Source organism: Euprymna scolopes, chromosome 40 (assembly GCF_053919585.1).
Source record: "Euprymna scolopes isolate OS-2025 chromosome 40, ASM5391958v1, whole genome shotgun sequence".
Classification (NCBI taxonomy): Eukaryota; Metazoa; Mollusca; class Cephalopoda; order Sepiida; family Sepiolidae; genus Euprymna; species Euprymna scolopes.
In genome coordinates, this window is record NC_136521.1 from 8,346,801 (window position 1) to 8,354,503 (window position 7,703).

Below are 7,703 nucleotides of genomic sequence, written 5' to 3' on the forward strand. Positions count from 1 at the left end.
ACAATGCTTCAAGCAAACTACGTTAATCTATTATAACAAATATGTTTGTTATGAATCATACTAAAATTAAAGAGATTAGGTTTCCATGCTCATAATTAAATATCGTAGAGACCGAGTAATATGAACCGGCGGAAAAACCAGTAGAGAAATCGGGTCTTATACACTTTCTTTTTGGTGTTCTCTTTCTTTTCGATGAAGACTTTTTTTTAGTGTAGTAATATTGTACTAGTGGGACCTGTGGAAATTCCGCAGGGGACTCATTCATATGTCATATATTGATGTTGGCATTCTGTAGATGTTCAGTGTAAATGGAGACGCTCTGATATTATTGTAGCTTTTTTGTTAAAATTGCAAAAGCATTTATCTAAGCTTACACGAACACCCGGCAAAGCCAGTCGTAAAGTACGCTTAAATATGATATTTTAATTCTTGCAGATTTCGTATATATTATTATAGAGTTAATGTTTTATCGATTTTTATATATTATAAAGTTGTTATTTCAAAAAAAAAAAAATATATATATATATATATATATATATATATATATATATATTCATATAACTTGGGGGCATTAGCTTGAATCGAAACCGAAATAAAAACTTATGAAAAAAATATATGTATATATACATTATTTGAGTTCCTTCAGCCATAATCGAAACCGAAACCAAAACTAATGAAGAATTCTGATAAGTACATAACAATATAACGACCCGGGTGTAAGCGTGACTCAGAAAATAACACACGCATTGTCGTATTGATGTATAAATACTGGGGAAGTATTTATTATGTATGTGTGTCTAAAGTCGTGCATCGTCTAATAGTATAGAATGTCCTTGTAATTAATGTATCTATGCAGGGTTATATACGTTTATATATATACGTGCCACGGTCATCTATATGACGTGTGTGCATACATGTGTTCGTCTAATTTAGTTTTTTTTTCTATCGCTCGTTGAATTGATACGTGTATAAACTTACGATAGTGTGGATATATTAACAGATACAGTTTAACAAGGAACATGTAACATTTACAACAGAAAGAGACAAATGACGGTTCTCTGTGATTGTAACATCGGGCCAATCGGAGATCGGAATCTGCTTGGCCTTCGGGCCAAAATCAAAATGTAGTATCTGTTTCGGCAGATTCTGCACGCAAAGACCCTATGTGGGGGCGACCCCACAGATAAGACCTTGGTCAATGTAGGGGCAACCCTTCATACCAATTGTCACTATCCCGCTCCCCTACTCCCCGGGGAGTTGGTCCCCATTTCCCCTTCACTCCTCACATTAAAAATCGGCCTTGTGACTAATTTGCTCGGTGGGGGGAGCAAATAAATACCTGCCCTTCGAGCCGGGATCAAAGTGTAGTATCTGTTCTTCAGATGCTGCACTTCCATTTCTTGTTCTCTGTCAGTGGAGGAGAAATCCTTCACGACTGAGACAAATTTTTATTTTTGTTCCTTTTCTCCACGTTAAAAAACGACCCTGGTGTCTAACTCTCTCCCGTAGGGAGGTATTGTAAATAGGAACATACCAGGTCCGTCGTTGATCTTGTTTGGTCGATCATCGGGAAAAGCTACAAAGAAGGTTCAATCCCAATGAATCAACAAATCTCGGGTTGTCTTTTCAGCAACTTTATTATCGATCATTATATACGGCATAATCACGTTTGACAGATCACCGAAGTTAAGCAATGATGAGCCTGGCCAGTACCAGATGGGTGACCATTTGGAACTTCCAGGTGCTGTATGTGCTCTCCGCTTATCTCGGCATTGTTTCCAGTCGTCCTGGACTTCTCCTTGCCACTGGGCTCAAGAAATGCTGATTCAGGAGATGTGAGGTTGGAGATTGCACAACTCTCGCTGCATAATTACACGCATGGCTGCCCCTGCAGGGGGTATCCTTTGTCTTTTGAGACTGAACGCAGGCATCGATTACAGATGTTTCCTCACTGCAAAGCTATCGCTGGTCCTAAACTCTACTCGGAATCTTCACCGTCCCTGAACCGTTTTTCTTCCTCTATCGACTCTGACTCTCCCCTCTCTCCCGCTCTCTCTCCCTCTCTCCCCCTCTCTCTCTCCCGATTCTTGACTAAAAATATCAATCGTGTTTTTCAAGCTCTACTTAAAGTCAACATCACTTCAAGTGACCTCTATGTAAGACTACATCAGACTCCAGAGTTCAACCTATTTTTAACACATTGTTTGTGTTCTTACATTCTTTTCTATTAAACATCTTAACATAAATAATTTTCTCTGTAAATATTTATTTTGATAGGATAACATCCTTTTTTACAAATATTATTACGATCATTAGAAATCGTCTCCTAGCTTAACTTCGGCGTTGAATGCTAATATGTAACATCAGAACCGCCCTACTCTTTAACACAAACATGGTCGTTTCTAAGTCCAATGCAAACAAATTCCCGTTAAATCGCCCTCTTAAATAATGGAATTGTTTCCAGTCACCACCATCATTACCAAACACCATGGTGTTATCTTACGGTGCACCTGACTCTAATTAAATACTTATCCTCCAGTGGCGTTTGTGCCTTGATAAGCGGTGAAAACTCAGTAAAAACAAACACGCACAGATGACTGTTAATTTTTATTCTGTCCATTTCCATCTCCTGCCTATAAAATCAATAATATCGATTATGCATTAAGAACTATTTTATTGGTTGTCTGTGCCTATAGAATGGCCATAAAATTATTCAAAAGCTTCTATTAAATATTACTGGTATAATATCAGCGTTGTATGTTAGTCATAAGATATATATACTAGCAAAAGTACCCGTCGTTGACTGGGTTCAGAAACAGCCTACAGAAAATGGACTCTGATTTATGAAAGTATGATAGGTTATGAAAAGGAAGGGTTGTAATGAGATAGCTTCGAATTTGGGAGGTATCAAAACCAAAGCAAAATATGATGAAAATAAAAATAAAATAGATAAACCTCCTAATTTATTATACCATACCTGTTCACACTGAAACACTTATCACAATATTCTGTGGATCTATATTTAAAAAACCTTGTTAAACTTTGTGACATATTTCCATTCTATGGAGGTCAGGCGCGAACGAACACCTCATAATTTTATTATACCATATTTCTTCAAACTGAAACATAATTATCAAAGTATACTTACGCAGATGGATATGAAAAGTCTTTATTAAAGTGTGTGCCTATTTCCATTCTACGGAGGCCAGGCGCGAACGCAAACCCCACAATTTTATTATACCATCCCTATTTAAGTTAAAACATACTTATCAAATTATTATTATGTACATCTATATCAAAAATACTTGTAAACGTTTTATTTTTAATTTTAAAATTTTTTATTTCCATACTTTGTGGACCAGGCGCGAACGCAAACCTCACAATTTTAATGAACCGCCGTTCTGCCAGATCAAACATACCCATTCCTGTGTCTCGATACATCTTCTATCATTATATGTAATCGTTTTTTTTTTAAATAGTCACCCATATAGAAGCCTATTCGTGACCAGACACACACACACACACTCACATTCAGCTTTAGCTGAACGTTTGTGTGTGTGTGTGTGTGTGTGTGTGTGTGTGTGTGTGTGTGTGTGTGTGTGTCTGGTCACGAAAAGATGCAACCTATGTATATTAGAATCTTACCATGAATTCATTACAAAGACCAACAACTACGAACTGCCTAAAATACACAAATCTGGCGTAATAAAATTTGCCATCGATACACAAAACTCAGAATATATTAGCGCTCCAAACCCTAATGATCTTATATTTAGACCCATGTTAGCAGGACCAGCCTGTCCGACAAGCAAGCAGATTAGCAACTTAATAGACATCTTATTACAACCTTTCACAGATCAAGTTAAGAGCTACATAAGGGACGACATCCATTTTCTTACTACCTTACCACATACAGTAGAAAACGGGACACTATTAGTTACATTTGACGTTAGCAGTTTATATAGTAATATACCCCATGAATTAGGAAAAGAAGCAATAATGTTTTGGATCAACAGACACGCACAAACACTACATCCTAGATTCACAATCAATTCATTATCGATAGTATAGACATAATCCTAAATAATAATTCCTTCGAATTCAACAATACCAACTACATCCAAACACTAGGTTCAGCAATGGGAACGAAAATGGCACCGACTTACGCAACCCTTACATTAGCCTACCTAGAAGAAACTTTATATGAAAAGGTAGAACAAAAATTTGGCCACAGCACTAAAAAACTGTTTGTAAAATCATGGAAAAGGTACTTAGATGACTGCTTCATCCTATGGAAACCCACATGGGGGGGACATCACAGACTTACACACCATACTCCAGAACCTACACCCAAAAATTAAATTCACCATAGAACAAAGCTCTACAGAATTACCTTTCCTAGATATACTGATAAAGATTAAAGACAATAACATTATCACAGACATTTACCGCAAACCTACAGACACCCAACAATACCTACACTTTAAAAGTCACCACCCTAAAAGCTGCATAAAATCAATTCCCTACACCCTAGCACGTAGAATCTGCATCATAATCACGGACAATAACCTTCGGAAAATCCGACTCAAGGAACTACGAATAAATTTAAGAAAAAGAAAATATCCATCACAACTTATAGACAAAGGGATCCAACTTGCGACAAATATACCAGTAGAAGATTTGAGAACCCCTAAAGAACGAAACAAAGAACAAATCCTAACATACGTCTCCACACACAACACAAACAACCCAGAATTTTCACAGAGATAACGAAAAACCTCGTCCTACTTAACCAAAACAGCAAACTAAACAACTTCCTTAAAACAACAAAAATAATAAAAAGCAAACGCCAACCCAAAAACCTAAAACCCATTCTTACCTCATCCAAACTCAATCAAGACGCAACAAAAGGAGTCACAAAATGCAACAAACAACGATGTGGAGTCTGCAACATAATATCAGAGGGAAACACATACACATTTACGAACCCCATATAAACATTCAAAATTAAAAAAAAACTAGATTGCACCTCAAAAAACGTGATCTATGTAATAAAATGTCCAGCATGCGATAAATCCTACATAGGCGCTATAAAAGACCTTAGTAATAGAGTAGCCCTACACCGATCAAACATCAAAATCGCGGAAAATAGACACCTGCATGTATCACAACATACACACACATGCAGTTGAGGCAGATTCGAGATAATGCCCATCTTCCAAACTGACAACTACTTCTACTTGCTAATGCAAGAAAAAAAACTTCATAGCAAAGTTTAACCCCGCCTTAAACATCTCTCCATAATTATACACATAAATAGGCAAAACACAAAATACACTTACACGCATGCATACTGGGGTAAATGTGCACCCTCACACACGAAACAAAAAAGCACAATAAAGCACGCGCACACTTTCACCGGTGCGCGCGTCCATACCCAGTACAGTACCATTTCTCTAAACTAAACAAACAATTAGAAATTATACGTATGTATGTGTATGTGCGCACATGTGTGCATGTATATATGTGTGTGTATGTGAGTGTATACATGTGATTGTGTATTCATGTGTGTATATATATATATATATATATATATATATATATATATATATATATATATATATATCATCTGTTATCTATGCTCCATCTTGTTTGTGTGTGTACGTGCACTTATGTTTGGGTGACTGAATACATGTATGCATATGTGCTTGGATTAGAAAAAAAAGAAAACTTCAACCAATATATACATAAGGTGGGATGTATGAATGTGTATGTGTATGTGTGATTATGGGTGCATGTGTCCATATATACATATATATATATATATATATATATATATATATATATATATATGGGTGGATGAATGTATACGCATCTGTATGTGTGTGTGTATATATATACATATGTATGCATATGTATGAGTGGGTAAATGTGTTCGTGTGGATATGGATATACGCGTATGTGTGAGCCCCTGCATATATCTCTCTATGTGTGTGCATGTGTGTGTATGTGTATGTGCCTACATAGTATGTGGATGTTGTGAGTGTGTATGGACATACATGTATATGTATATATATATATATGTGTGTGTGTGTGTGTGTATGTGCGTGTATATGTGTGTATATGTATCTTCTACATATTCTCCATCTTACTTGTGTGCGTGTGTGCGTGTACTTATGTCTGAATGATTAAGCGCATATATACATGCGTGTTTTGGTTGGAAAAAAAATAAATAAATAAATAAAAAAAATAAAAATAAAAATAAAAAATAATTAACCAATATGTGCCTGACGTGTTAGTGGTGGATGTGTGTGAGTGTGTAGGTGGGTATGTATATATGTGTGCTCCTACATATATTTCTATGTGTGTGTATGTGTGTGTGCCTACGTGCGTGTGCGTGTGCGTGTGCGTGTGCGTGTTCATGTGTACATGTACATATATGTATATGTATGCGTGTGTGATTGTGTGTGAGTGTGTGCTATACATGGGGAAAGAAAGTCTTTAAAAAACCCTAAAAAAAGCCATAAAAACCTTCACCAAATGGACCAAAAGCGCCCTCTTTAAATCTAATTTTGATCGGACACTTTGAACACTTACGGTTGGAGACAGAATGTCTGATACCACACATCACTCTGAAAAACAGATTCAGTATCAGCGGAGGTAAAAATAATTTTTCAAACTCCCATTTTAAAGAAAAACTTTTTACGAAAACATCTGAAGAGAGCACACCCTAAGCTCAAAACGCGTTATAAAAATATTTTAAAATAAAAATATGATGAAAACCTTTAAAAAAAAACACAATTGTTGATGGCTACACTCTTTTAAATATATATATATATATATATATATATATATATATATATATATATATATATATATATATATATATATATAGACGTTCAGCATTATATTATATGTAAGCCATAAAAAACGAATAAAGGTATAACTGGTTGTTATGGGTTTCCTTTGTTACTGTACATCACGAAAAAGACAATAGCCGGAAAAAAGAGCTATACAAGAATGTATGTCTACCTTGTCTGCTGTGGCAAGCTGAGAGGGATGCTTATTGTCTTTTAGCTAAAGAACCGTATTTGACCGTGTTTACGTATGTTTAGTGTATATAAGGAATACGTTATTTCTGTAATCGATGTTCGTGTATCGTCTAGTGGTTATACTTATAAGGTCAGTTACTTTTCTTTGTATATGGGTGTCTGTATGTGTCGATCTGTTACTGTTCATTGTCTTCTTTCTCCTCTGGTAGCAGGTACTTGAAATAAAGATATTCTTTTCTGGGTCTAAAACACAAAACGCCACGTTATCATTTCCAGATCTTTATTTCCAAATGTTCCATGTCTTCGAGTTTGCAGCTTTCAACTTACCTTACAGTTTCCTTAGTTGGTCCGTAATGATTCCATAGAACCACTGAGACAATTCTTGTTCGCTCTAATCCAGTAACGAACTAACTACAACTCGTCTCCTTGACTTTCCCTTACAGACTAACTCCTAGTTTTGAGTTCTCCTGGCTTACGTGTTTCTTATGTCAGTCAAAGTAGGCAATCTTGTTTGCTATGTAAACTACGTCGTTGTTTATTATACCAAATTCCAATCTAACTTAGTTTATGCTTTTCCTCTATTTATAGTATTTTTCCTTGGGCCACAATTCTCCAGTTAAATATTTGAACTAACATTTTTTAAAGGCACTT